Below are 15,204 nucleotides of genomic sequence, written 5' to 3'. Positions count from 1 at the left end.
AACATGTATTTTTAGGAAACATTTTGGAACTCTACATCATGTTATAATCACACATCTTGAAAACAGCACAGCTTGAAATATTAATCCAATGGGTACTAACTAGTCTATTTTAGTAAGGATAGGCAGATGTCTATTTGTTGAGTGCCAATGAGTCAAGTGACTCTAAAGTCCCTAATGATGTTTTTAAGAGTTCTCTTCAGGTTCCTCATTTTCTTAAAGACTTAATGAGCCTCTTTCCCTGTCTTCTGATCACTTTTTCCAACAGCTGACCACTTTCCTTCTGGAAATACAGCACAGGCAAGCACTAAGGAAAAGAGCAAAACCGATTCTATAAGAGATTTTCTAATATGCTTATTCTTATTATTTTTGCCTTGTCAAAAATTTGAATTGGAATTAAGGATATAGTTTTGTTGGCTGTTGATAAAGTCTAGTGCTTCAAGTTTGTAAACCTTATTTTATCATATATTTTATAATATGTTTCACAAATGTGGCTTGCACCAGATACCACCAGCATTGAACTATATCAACTTACTTTATTCCAACAAAATTGTATATATAGGTCACTGTGCAAAAATGGATGTCTAGAAGTCAATCAATTACCTCTACTTAAAAATTAAATAGTTCTAGCCCTATTCTAATCTCACTGATATCATTATGTTCTTGAAGCTAGAATCAGATCATGTTATGTAATCTATATCCTTTATCACATGCAAATAAATCCATGCAAAGAAAACCGAAACCCAGATTACTGTGGTAGTTCATGTTGGGAGAAGAGATGAAAAGCTATTTTAATGAGAATGGTAATGGAAAGCAATAATATTAAAGTAGTTCAGAGGCTACTGTGACTACAGATACACAACTCCTACTAAATGTAATTGGAGTTAAGCACATGTAATGATAACAAAATAGACCCCTAAATGTCTTTCCAATTGGAAAATAAGCAAATGTATTATAGGAAATAGTATGTTTTTGTGTGGAAAACACAGTATTCTAATTGAGATGCACAAATTATTTTCATATTGATACTGCTCAGGGTATGATGTTGGTATTTTTCCTATGCTTAGGGATATAGATCTGTGAGAGGTAACACCTGTACAAAGAATATGTTTCTTTTTCTCTTCTTAATGCTCAGCATTCATTATGTTATTAAAGGAAAAGTCTCAATAGTTGCAATGGATTTATTAATTCAGTAGCTTGTTATCAGCATGAAACTCTGCTGTGCTAGGGGAAAAACAAATTATATTTTATAATACTGCAGTAGTGAGATTAAATCATTTTTCTATATTTCACTTTCTTCTTATCCTCCCTGTCAGGTAGTAATTCTATTCTCTATCTCTATTATGAACCCCATATTTTGCAAACTATCAAGTCTCGCAGTAATATAAAGGTACATTATCAAACAAACTCAATTATAGCAACTTTAGAAAGATTGAAATATGTGATAAAAGTAAAACCACTGAGTACAATAATATTATTTCAAGGCATTAAAAACTTAATCCATATTAAGCTACAATGTGGAAAATATGCAATACTTACTTTTACCTATCACAAACATGGTATTTTCATAACATGTATAACCAACCTCTTGGGATTTTAAATGACTAGCATTTACATAACTGATAACTTGAGTATTTCAAAGGATTTTACAAAAATGTGACTCAGAAGAAAAAATCAGTATATTGTTCAGTATTTCAACTGCCACAGACCTTGCTATTGATTATCTTTGGACTCAATGTCAAACCTAGTGAATAGATTTTTTAAAAATGTCCTTGGTTTTGGACATTAGCCATGCATTATGTTTGCTTCATTATTAGGAAATGCAACTGGGCTTTAAGACAAATTTTCTTTCTATGAGGTTGAAAGTCTGATAATGATACCTACATATCTGGAAAATATGGGAAAAGGCAACATATAAAAACATGAATAGTGTTAGAAAATAGTTGGAAAAATCCCCAAGCAAATCATATACGTGAAACTTACAGTGAAGAACAAACCAATAGAAACCACACAGATGATAACAGAGCTGCTCAGGTGTCTTTCACAGTGGATTACATATAGCGATTTCTCAAAAACTGTTGATTAAGTAATCATCCAATCTTTAGCAATGAATCAGGAACTGACCCTTCATTTCACCTTATGCTACACAGCTTAACACACAGGGAATATAATTTGCCATTAATATAAAGAAAGGAAAGGAAACCTTTACGCCCTGCCTCCCTCCTTCCCTTCTTTCCATCCACCTACAAATTTTTACTGCATAAACTATCTGCAGAGTACCATAATAGACACTCTTCTAGGTTATTAGAGAAGGATAAATGTACAAACAACTATAACATAAAACTATGTGTCTCTTATAGCATCTATTACAGTTTCAGTATGATGGCAGTTCGGGGCAGAGAAAAACCATAATTCTTCGAGCACCAGAGTTGGGGGCCAGGGAAAACTTTGTCCCGATTAGGCCTTAAAATGTAGGTGGGATCTTAACAAGAAGAAATAGAAAGATAGCTGTCAATTTTTGATTAGAAAAAATGAGTTCTAGTTTCTTCTACTGCTGACTAGTTAACAAATTTTTTCCTAGTTGGGGGGGGCATGAAAAACAATGGATGTTTGAATCTTTTTTATAAATATTTTTATTTATTTATTTGACAGAGAGAGAGAGCACAAGCAGGGGGAGCGGCAGGCAGAGGGAGAGGGAGAAGCAGGCTTTCCGCTGAGCAAGGAGCCAGATGCAGGACTCAATCCCAGAACCCTGGGATCATGACCTGAGCCGAAGGCAGGTGCTTAACAACCAAGCCACCCAGGTGCCCCAAGCAATGGATGTTTAAAGAGGGAATCAGAATGTCTATACGTATTTAATCTTTTTTCTAGGAAAAGGAAGAAAAGAATAAAAGGACATATATTGAATTGGCCAGATTTGTAGTGATAGTTGTTTCTATAAACACATGATTTAAATTTTTATAGTTTTAAAAAACAATCCTGAATGGTTTACAATGACAGCAGTTCTGTTTAGAAAAACAAAACAAAACCTAGGAAGAAAAAAACACCCAGCAGAAATGGGGCTCTCTGGAATCATCTGGTTAAGTTCTGTTTTTGAAGCCTAGATAGCACCAACAAGAGTGGCAGGAGAAGAGCTCATTAAGGCATATACAGATTGCAGTGACCTGGGCCAAGAGTACTTGGCAAGGATGAGAGCTTGAGCAACCATTTGGGTTGGTACAAATAAACTAGCTTTGAAATGACAGTGTGGATACAGGGTCAATTCATTTCTACCATCTGTCATCTCTGTGCCTTTCTACTCCATGTGTGACATAGATGCCTATGACTAAGATTATTAGGTATCAGCCATTTCTCTAACTTTGATTAGATGATGGACAACACTCTGTCATTTTCTGCGGCAGTTGTTTGTGATCTGCCTGAGTTCTATTGCTGATATGCTGACCTAGAATATACTTATCTGTCATCTGCTTTTGTTTCTGAATCACTGTAAGATTATATAAGATTTTTAAAATGTACAACCTATCTCTTGGGTCTGGACTACCTACTTATTGCTGAGGCTGGAAGTTTTAGAGTAGTCAGCCCAACTCTACGGCTTCAGTAGCCCCGGGTACTCTTGGGTTATATAAGCTCACTGGTTTCTATAGTAAGGAGAGAATAGCAGGCTTTCCCCTGCATGACGTCTCTATTTCCCAAAGCACCGGATTACAGAAATATGCCACTGGCTATGATTTTGAGAAGAGAAGATATTAATCTACAACTTACAATTTGCAGGTCTATAAACAGGTGCTTCCTATTAGTTGTGCTCCCCATGTTAGCTTATGCTTAATTACTTAACCAGTTGTATGGAGAAAGGCAACCTGTATGGTTAATATCACAGACACTTTAGCAGCTGCCAGTGCCATTGTTTTAAAACATAAACTGTCCCTTAAGGTAGAAGCCAGTCAGCAGTTGTTTCAAATATGAGCAATTAGGACAGAGTTAAAACACAGCTTGTTAATGTCATATTCATAACTGACAGAAGTTCCTTTGTAATTTTAGTTTCTAAGACAATCTATGCACAACTTCAGTGCAGGCCAAGCCAATAGCTGAATAAAAATCACTACTACCTAGCAACTTACTTTTCATATAACAATTCTCAAAGAATCTTTCCCGGTTTTTAATTCTACTGGATAAAGCCAGTCCTTGCATTATCAGACAAATGCATAAATAGGGACGGCTGTACATCGGTGTTCTTTGCAACATTGTTTATACTAGTGAAAATCATAAATAGTCTATCTGTCCAGCATGAAATTAGATAAATAAAGGATGAAACCCACATACATAAGAATACAATGCAGCCATTCTAAATTCTCATATAGATCTATATGCGCTTGACAGAGGGAGGTCCACATTATAAAGTGGAAAAGTCAAGTCACAAAAGAGTAAATTCTATTCTTTTTTTATTAAAGATCTTATTTATTTATTTAGAGAGAACATGCACGAGCTGGGGGAGGGGCAGAGGGAGAGGAGAGAATCTCAAGCAGACTCCGCACTGAGCGCAGAGCCAGACACGGGACTCAATCCCACAATCCTGAGATCATGATCAGGGCTGAAATCAAGAGTCGGATGCTTAACCGATCGAGCCACCCAGGTGCCTCTCATATTCTTATTTTTGAAAATAAGAATTACGACTTTTAGGAGTTTGGAAGGATGTGTGCCAATAAAAGCAGTGGTTATCTCTGAATGGTGGGATCATGATTTTTTTTCCTTTTTTATATATTTCCATGTCTGAAATTTTGGCATTGAGCATGACTAACTTGGAAAATTAGGGAAACACCTTATGTAGGATGTAAAATCTTCAGGTTTCAGATAAAAAGCACATACTGTTCTCAACTTAAAAAGTATGTAGGATTCAATAATCTGAATTAATTCATTGTTGATTATACATGCCATCACTAAGTACACTATACTGGGGGAAAAAAAGACAGAAATCAGGTACTACTTTCTGTCCTGCTTAAATAAGGGCCGTAGACTGTTCCCTGATCAGAACATAATGGTTTACAAGTCTGCTGGTTTTAGAGCGCAAATACATTTGTCTTTATACACTGTTGTCATTTATAAAAGTATTTCATGAATTTTAGATTGAAAATTCTAGAAGTTCTATTCTTCAGAAGTAAACCTAGACATTGTCTCTCTCCAAGAAGGTTCTCTACCAAGAATCTTAGGTAGATTAGTAAAAATTCAGAAAGATAAGGAGGTATGTCATGACAGCATCTATATACAGTTTTACTTCAATGGCAAAATCAAATGGACTTAAAAATTGCTTTGTAGCAACGTGTTTCCTACAAATGAGAAATTAAAATAAGTCTGTCTTTTGATAGTAAACAATGCTGACCCATTTTCAACAAGACATGCATACTGGGTTATTCTTCCTGGTTAATGTATGTGGGTAGAAAGGGGATTCTTGGCATAAAGCATTATACTCTTTCTTACCACCATTTATATTGATACAAATATAATGATGGAATAAAGTGAAACTAACTGGTATATGTAGTCTTTGAACTTATTAATGTATATTACTAGACACAGTTTTTCTAATAAAATTCACATTTATGTATTTGCAAAATGAATTTTTCTAAGCATCTGCAAAATGATGATAATAGTACTTACATGGTAGAGTATTAACAGAATTACTTAGCCCATGTTAATCTTTGGATAGACATTAAACACACATACACATGCAAGAATTGGTCTGCAGTCCAAACAAAAAGTCGTTTCTATCTCTGTTATCCACACTTTTATATTACAGATAGAAGTTCAAATCTCTGTTTTGACACTTAATAGCTGTTTTCCTAAACTTATTTTCCCCATTGTGAACATGAAAATAATACTTAAAGACTACTTAAAAGAACAGTTACAAGGACTAAATGAGGCAATAATGTAAAAGGACCAGAATGGTACCTGATATAGACTAAATTTATATTTGATATTATAAGGGTCACGCAACAAAGACTTCAATATCAAGATCTTATTATATTTTTAAAACTCTAGACAGCCTCATTATGGAGATGATGACAATGATGATGACATGACTTTTGGGACAATGAGAGAGAATCAAACAGAAAACAGTCTTTTCCAGATTAGCCTAAAAAACCAAAGACTTAATAAAGATCAGTTAGGAAATCAGAATTTATCAATGTTCAGAATTTTTATTTATTTCATAAAACATCATGGGCTGGGATAATTTTATGCCCTTGGGAAGCAATGAAAATCTTTTATAACAATTTATTTATTTTTCTTATTGTCATCCAGTGGGTAGAGAAATACTGCTGGGCTGTTTTCTGTTAATTATCTGCTTTAGGATCCCCGTTGTCTAGACAGATTTGTAGAAAGAGATTATTTCTAGAGATTCTAGCCTGGCTTGAATGATGTATCTAGTAAAACTGGTCACTCATTTTTTTTTTCAAGAGGTAATCCAATAACCTTTAATTTCGTTTCCTGAGTAGACCTATTCACTGGCAAGAGGGAGTCTTGTCATCATAACCAGGGTCTACTCCCATGTCAGGTATATCTCCCTCTGCCCAAAACCTAGATTGAAATTTATTTCAATAATCCTTTCTTGAATAGTGACTATGTGCCTCACATAGTGCCAGGGATAAATGAGCCAGTCTCTTCTTTCAAGGCAGGTAGTATGAGTGATTGCGGCCTTTTCATGTAAAAGTTAGTCTGATGAAATGTGTTAGGGCTTCTTCTATAGTCTGCTACACAGTTGTCAGTGAGTCAGTTTTAGAACTTAGATTATATTATATCCCCTGATATAAAAATGAAAAGTCTTAGCCATTTTTCTCAAGATATTTTCACTTAAATGGGGGGTAACATGTAAACCTAATTAGAATAAAGTTACAGTGAGTACTATGATTAGGGGTATACTCTTAAGGAGAACAGAAAAGGAACACTTAGCTAAGCCTTCAGGGAAGCATCTCTGGGAAGCCTTTCTAGAGAAGGCAACGTCCTGATTTTTTTAAAAATATTTTATTTATTTACTAGACAGAGAGAGAGAGGGAGCTAGAAAGAGCATGAGGAGGGAGAGGGAGAAGCGGACTCCCCACTGAGCAGGGAACCCCACTCAGGGCTCCATCCCAAGACCCTGGATCATGATCTGAGCCAAAGTCAGATGCTTAACGAACTGAGCCACCCAGGCACCCCTGTCCTAACTGATTCTTAAAGGATGAGATGAATTAGCCTGGATGAAAAGTATATTCCAGGCAAAGGAGACACTGAGAGAAAAGATGAAAACAATGTGTGTGACTACAAGCAAATCAGTGTTGATTAAAAGCAGGAGACTATGGGCTCTGAGGATAGAGAAGTAACATCCAGATAATGGATGGCCTCATGTGCCATCTTAAGGCTCTTGGACTTTACATGTACAATAGGGAGTAAAATTGTTAAGATAGTTCAATTTGGTGATCATGTAGTGGAGGGGCTTAAAGGTGACAAGACAAGAATTAGGGATTAATTGAATATGGAGAATAAAGAGTTTAAAATAATTCTAAAATTTGTAATTCATACATTTGGGAAAATGGTGGTCCCATCAACTAAGATAGGGCATACAGGAGGAGTTGCACTCCAGGAGAACATGATGATTTCAGCTCAGGATGTTTAAAATTGGAGATGCCTTTAAGATATCCATGTGCAGCTGTCTAGCAGGCAGCTAAATATTACAAAGCTGAAGTTCATGGGACAGGTTTGGAAAGAGTATGAGATACTTGGGAGACTTATCATATAGATGGTAATTGGAGCTGGAAACAGGAAAGCATGTAGAGTGAGAAGAGCAGTGGGCTGATGATTATTTCCTGGAAAACACTAATAATTAAGAGATGACCATAGAAAGAGAAGTCCATGAAGGAAACAGCAAGTATTCAGAGAGGTACAGAATGAAACGTCTGAGCACATGTTATGGAATCTGAAGGAGTAAATAGTTTTGAAAAATGCAACAAGCAACAGTACAAAATGCTGTAGAAAGATGTAGTAAAATAAAAACTGAAAACTATCAGCTTTATATCAGAAATATGAACATCATTAGAGACCATAATGAGAACAACTGAACAATTTCAGTCAAATAGGGGGAAGAGAGGCCATATTGCAGAAGGTTGAGGAGTAAGGGGAGGTAATGAATATAACTTATACTTCCATTTCCCATTACCATGAAAGAGGTGATATTTTCAGAGGAAAACACTTTTCTCAGGTCACTATATCTGATATGCCCAACACCACTTCTAGGTGAAACAGCCGTGCTCATAGTTTTTTACTTAGGGAAGCAGCACTGAATAGGCTTTCTTTTTTTTTTTTTTCCCAAAAGAAGCCACTGAATGAACAATGATGGGCATCTGACTCCCTCAATGGCAACTAATTCATAGGCTGGTTAGTAACACATGACATACCTTGTGATAAAAGGCACTACTCAATAGGGTGATAAACAGGTTGAAAAAGAAATAGAAGGGAATGAACAGACACACAGAAAGAAGTGAAACCCATTGTTTCTTAAGGTGTCCTGAATAAGTTTCTGCTCTAAAAGAGTTCAATATAACAAAGACATGAATTACGTGATATAATCCCTAATGTTGGGGTCAACTTCATTAAAAGAATAGTCAATAAAGCTTACCAGGCCATTATTTCTTAATGCAAGATATATTTAAATTTTTGTGCATTCCTTTTTATGCAAAAAATGTTGACATAAGCATATTCTGTATTATCACCTTTTAAGTAACCAGTGTATTGCTCATGGATATATATACGTTTGTTTTTGCATTACATGAAAACCAAGCAACATCATGGTGCACTGAACTAATGAAGTTTCATAATTATTTGATAAAGAAAATTTTTCAGAGTTGAGTCATCCCAGAGTATGATACTATTTTCACACCATGGCATAGGTAAGCTCGACATATAAAGACCTGTGACAAAGAAGTCAATGCCATCTTCATGATGTAAGCAGAGGTACAATGAGAATGTGGTCTTTGTAGAGCACCTTGCAATCGTTTATTAGCTGTAAATAGAGGGGTAAATGTGCACTGAATCATTTTTTTCTGTTCCCAATTCTAGCAATAAATGGATCAGATATCCATATTATAAAAATTTCAATCCTACCTTTATCTTCATGTGAGCAAGGCAACTTTACAAAATTATCATGTTGACACCCTATTAAAACTGGAATTTGAGAACTGCTTGATAAGAGAGTTTTTATTCATTGTGCTGTCTGTTGATCTTGAGTAAGATGAGATAAAGATGAGAAAGTAAGATGAGGAAGCCCTAAAGTTATTAATACCATTTTGTCCAGTCTACTTCTACAACAGAGACATCAGTGTAGTCAAAATATATATAAGTGGATCCAAATCTAAATCTTTCTACTATAAAATCTAGCACTGGGGGGCCTGGGTGGTGCACTTGGTGAAGCATCCAACTCCTGGTTTCAGCTCAGGTCATGATCCAAGGATTGTGAGATCAAGCCCTGAGTCAGGCTCTGTGCTCAGTTGCAGAGTCTGCTTGAGTCTCTCTCTCCCTTGTCCTCTGCCCCTACCCCCCAAAATAAATACATAAATCTTAAAAAAACTAGCATCAGTAGACATATTAATGTTGATTTTATTTTTATCTGTTTTATAGTTTTATAAAAATTGTTAAAGCAGTTTATGCCTATTTTTAAATTCGTTGATGTTTAAGTAACAATATATGAAGCATAGTTTTAACTCAATCACCAAAGACCCAAAATAATCTATAGATCTATTAGTTTTACCATACTAAAATTTGAGAAACAAGGTACTGGCTGAACTAATCACTATACCCAGACTTTCCTCCATTCAACTCATCCTCCAACCCACCTTCAGAACAGTTTCCCAAAGAGGCCTTACTCTCCAACTCAAAAGGCTACAGTGAATTTAAAACAAGACTAATTTGGCTCAACTGAAGTTTGAAGCAGTGAAAAAAAAAAAAAGATAACCCTAAAAACTGTAAGCAGTTAGCTTCCAGAAAGACTTTGGGGGGCTCACAGATTAAAATTCACTGCAAAGGCATATGAAAATAAAAGTGAACAGATTCACTCTAAAGGAAGTAGCTCAGGGAGAATAGAATATATGTTGTACACCTGAAACTAATGTAACATTGTGCGTCAACTATACTTCATTTTTTAATAATATTTTTTATTATATTATGTTAGTCACCATACAGTACATCCCTAGTTTTTGATGTAAAGTTCCATGATTCATTACTTGCATATAACACCCAGTGCACCATGCAATACTTGCCCTCCTTAATATCCATCACCAGCCTATCCCATTCCCTTGCCCCCAAAGCCCTCAGTTTCTTTCCCAGACTCCATAGTCTCTCATGGTTCATTCCCCCTTCTGTTTATCCCCCCATTTCTTCTTCCCTTTCTTCTCCTACTGATCTTCCTACTTCTTATGTTCCATAAATGAGTGAAACCATATGGTAATTATCTTTCTCTGCTTGACTTATTTCGCTTAGCATTATCTCCTCCAGTCCCATCCATGTTGCAGCAAATGTTGAGAAATCATTCTTTTTGATGGCTGAGTAATATTCCATTGTATATATGGACCACATCTTCTTTTCCAGTCATCTGTTGAAGGGCATCTCAGCTCCTTCCCCGATTTAGCTATTGTGGACAATGCTGCTATGAACATTGGGGTGCATATGACCCTTCTCTTCACTACATCTGTATCTTTGGGGTAAATACCCAGTAGTGCAATTGCTGGATCATAGGGTAGCTCAATTTTTAACTTTTTAAGGGACCTCCACACTGTTTTCCAAAGTGGCTATACCAACTTGCATTCCCACCAACAATGTAGGAGGATTCCCTTTTTCCACATCTTCTCTCGGAATTAACTTAACCGGAGACGTAAAGGATCTATATTCTAGAAACTACAAATCACGCTTGAAAGACATTGAAGAAGACACAAAAAGATGGAAAAATATTCCATGGTCATGGATTGGAAGAATTAACATAGTTAAAATGCCTATGCTACCCAGAGCAATCTACACGTTCAATGCCATCCCGATCAAAATACCAATGACATTTTTCAAAGAACTGGAACAAACAGCCCTTAAATTTGTGTGGAACCAGAAAAGGCCCCAAATCGCGAAGGAAGTGTTGAAAAGGAAAAACAAAGCTGGGGACATCACTTTGCCAGATTTCAAGCTATACTACAAAGCTGTGATCACAAAGACAGCATGGTACTTGCACAAAAGCAGACACATAGACCAATGGAACAGAATAGAGAACCAAGAAATGGACCCTCAGCTCTTTGGGCCATGAATCTTTGACAAAGCAGGAAAAAACATCTGGTGGAAAAAAGACAGTCTCTTCAATAAATGGTGCTGGGAAAATTCAATGGCTATATGCAAAAGAATGAAACTTGACCACTCTCTCACACCATGCACAAAGACAAACTCCAAATGGATGAAAGACCTCGATGTGAGACAGGAATCCATCAAAATCATAGAGGAGACCATAGCCTGCAACCTCTTTGACATGGACCACAGCAACTTTTTTCATGACACATCTCCAAAGGCAAGAGAAACAAAAGCAAAAATGAACTTGTGGGACTTCATCAAGATAAAAAGCTTCTGCACAGCCAAGGAAACAGTCAAAAAAACTAAGAGGCATCCCACAGAATGGGAGAAGATATTTGCAAACGACACTACAGATAAAAGACTAGTATCCAAGATCTACAAACAACAAACAAATAAACAAATCAAAAAATGGGCAGAAGATATGAACAGACACTTTTCCAATGAAGACACAGAAATGGCTGACACATGAAAAAATGTTCAAAATCATTAGCCATCAGGGAAATTCAAATCAAAACCACACTGAGATACCACCTTACGCCAGTTAGAATGGCAAAAATGGACAAGGCAGGAAACAACCAATGTTGGAGAGGATGTGGAGAAATGGGATCAACTATACTTCAATTTAAAATAAATACGTGCATAATTAATTTGACCCTAAAATTTGTGGCAGCTAAGTAAGGGAGAAATTTATGGATGATATACTTTATTTTTGTTTGTTTTACACAAATCCTACTATATCCAGTCAGACTTTCCCCTCTTTTCTACTACTCACCCTTGAATCTAGTTAGGTTGGCTTTATAATTGTTCCATGAAGACACCTATACATATTCAGATTTTTTATGTGCCCACCTCTGCCTTTTCCCTCCTCTCTATTAAAGTCTACCCATCCTTCAAAGCTCAGTTCAAACCCCACCTTCCTGACCTCTCTGGCCTTCATTGATCTTTCTCTCCTCTAGACTCTGATATCACACAACTCAGCTTTTAATTTTAGCCAGTTGCACACTTTTCACTATCATTTTATGTACCGCCTTTTCAAGAATGTATCTCTTCTCTTTATTAGCCTTCTCAATACTAAATAGCCATTCAACATATACCTATTGGTTCTTCCTCTGAACAAAACTTTTATTGAGGACTTATAGACATAAATACGCCATTTGTTCCTATATACACATGATGGTATGAGCCAATAAATAGTCTCAGAACCCTACCTTACCTTTTCAATACTTTCTTCTACTAAGGGTCTAATCGTAAATCTTTAAAGTTGGTTCTAGAGATAGCTTTGTGTTTTTAGGGGATTTGAGGGAAAAGGATATGTATGGTTAGATTGGGGAGGAGTACATAAAATGACAATTAGCATCACTGAGAGCTCCAATGTTGACCACATAAAAATAGACAATGACTTGAAGAGAAAGATAGTTCCTTAGAAGACTCTCTTCTAACCAACCACATTATAATCTCATTCTGAGAGGCTCTATTTTATCCTATTCTGAGCACTAGTCACAAAATTCAATAACCATACATATCAGAATTTCAATTCAAATGCAGACTTTGTATGGATTACTTCTAAAACAGTTTCTATCAGGATTATTTAGCTACCTTTTGAAAGATACTCCAGTAGTGAATACTTTCTTATAGATTAGAATAACTAGTGTAAAAAATACAATTTCTATAAGTATAAAATGTTATACTATGTAAATGAATTTATTCTTTTATTTTCTCTAGTAATACAAATAGAGTGAAATTCTATTGAAAATACTGGGTGTGTTCCATGATGGCTGTATTTATGAATAGGCCTGTTCTGAATCGATATCACATTCTTGCCTTAAGGCTTAGGACTTTTCTTTCACTTGATATTTTCTTTGACCTCACATGATATTGTTGACAATTATTTCTTCCACAAAACTCTCCTCTCTTGGCTTGCATACTACCACTCCTTCTTAATTTTTAAATTACCTCTTTGATCCTTGTCTGTTTCTTTTATAAACTACCATTCTTTTCCTTGTTCCTTATACATTAGTAATTTTCAGGGTTTTATCTCTTGTGCTTTCCCATACTCTATATACTTTCCATGAGCAATTCTCTATGGGTATATTCATTCACTTGCAAAACTTCAACTACTCTACCTCCTTTATGCTAACGAATCTCAGTTCTACATTCCTTGGGCTCTAGGCTACAGCTTCATTCACCTTCTAAATATTTTCCCAGATTGCTTTGAACCTACCTCACATTTAAGATCCAAACTGAAATGATTTCCTTTTCTTTGATCCTATTCTTTCCTTTTCATCTCTCCTTGTTTTGATGAATGGGACCATGATATGGATTGAACTGGGTCCCCACCTCCAAATTCTTATGTTGAAGCCCCAGCCTCCCATATTACCTTAGAACATGGCTTTATTTGAAAATAGGGTCTTTACAGAGGCAGTCAAGTTAAAATGAAGTCATTAGAGTAGGCTATAATCAATAATGACTGGTGTTCTTATAAAAAGGAGAAATTTGGAAACAGACATTCGTAAACAGAGAAAACCAAGTGAAGATGAAGGCAGAGATCAGGGTGATGCTTCTATAAGCCAAAGAATGTCAAAGATTGCCAGAAAACCACCAGAAGTTAGGAGAGTGGCCTGGAACAGATCTTTCCTTAGCACCTTCAGAGGGATCATGGCCCTGCCAACACCTTGATCTTGGAGTCTATCCTTCTGAACTATGAGACAATTAATTTCTGTTGTTTAAACCACTTAGCTTGTGGTACTTTGTTATAGCAGGCCTAGAAAACTAATAGAGCCATCATACACCAAGTCATAAAAATGAAAACAAGAAACCAAAAACCCCCAAACCATCACCTGGGACTTCTTCCCTTTTTTCACCCTCATATTCAAGTGTTCAATAAGTTCAGCTCTTTCTAACTGAACTGAAGTATTCTTGGATCAATTTCTTCATCATCATCATCTCCACTACCATTTTTCTAGGGCAGGCCTTCTTCCATTGCCTAGGCTCTTATAATAGACCCCTTTTGAATCTCTCCTGCATCTAGCCTCATCTCCACCCCATCAACCTTACATGTTGTTAGGAAATTCTGGAAAAGAAGCTTGGAATGGCTCCTTATCACCCATGCAGCTAAAAAACAAAACAAAACAAACAACTCCTTAGTATCCAAGGTCTTTTAAGACAATTCATTTTACCAGCTTCTCATACCTATGCTTTAGTAATGTTGACCTGCTTGCTCGTCCTTGAATATATCAGGCTCTCCTATTGCCTCCACAAATGCTGCTTGGTTTCTTGAAACATGCATCTCTTCCTTTTTCCTTTCCTGCCCAAGAAACTCCTACTAATCTGTTAAGATTAAGCTTGCACTTTATACTGTGACTCTCCTTGTGCTGTCTCCTCCACTTTACTGTGAACTCTAGAAAGGCAGGAATTGCCATTTGCATCTGTTTCCTTGGTGCTTGGAAATATATTAGAATGAATATACAAATGAATATGTCCTTTGGTTTATGCACAAAGTGAAAATATTAGAGCATAATATTCATGAATAAGTTTACGTGGGTGTATTAAAACTATTCTTTAGGTGAGTTAATTCAGTTATGATTGTCTTTTTTGGGAAAGAGGGCTGGCCATACCTGTCTTTCATAGTTCAATATATACTGCAAATCTAGTTTTCCTGTGTGCTTTGAAACCTCCAATGAGAGCGTTCTATTGAAGATCTGTTAGTTCAATGGTCACTATAGGGCAGAGTTAAATACATCTTTCCACTCTTCAGATCTTTAAAAAATTTTTTTAGGTCTGTCAACTCTCCTCAGATATCTTGTAAAAGAATCAAAAGCAGTCAGTTTGCTGCCATAGTCATATAGTGCCATAGGAGAAAGAAGC

The 15,204-nt window shown here is 36.1% G+C and overlaps 1 protein-coding gene across 6 annotated transcripts in view; it reads right to left on the bottom strand.

The window, feature by feature from the left end:
• Positions 1 to 15,204, bottom strand: part of DIAPH2 (diaphanous related formin 2) — a 992,113-nt gene that overhangs the window by 18,170 nt on the left and 958,739 nt on the right. The gene's annotated exons all lie outside the window — the stretch shown is intronic.

This window comes from Ursus arctos, chromosome X (genome assembly GCF_023065955.2).
Source record: "Ursus arctos isolate Adak ecotype North America chromosome X, UrsArc2.0, whole genome shotgun sequence".
Taxonomy (NCBI): Eukaryota; Metazoa; Chordata; class Mammalia; order Carnivora; family Ursidae; genus Ursus; species Ursus arctos.
The sequence above is the reverse complement of the archived record's forward strand: the minus strand, read 5'-3'. Positions and strand labels throughout refer to the sequence as shown.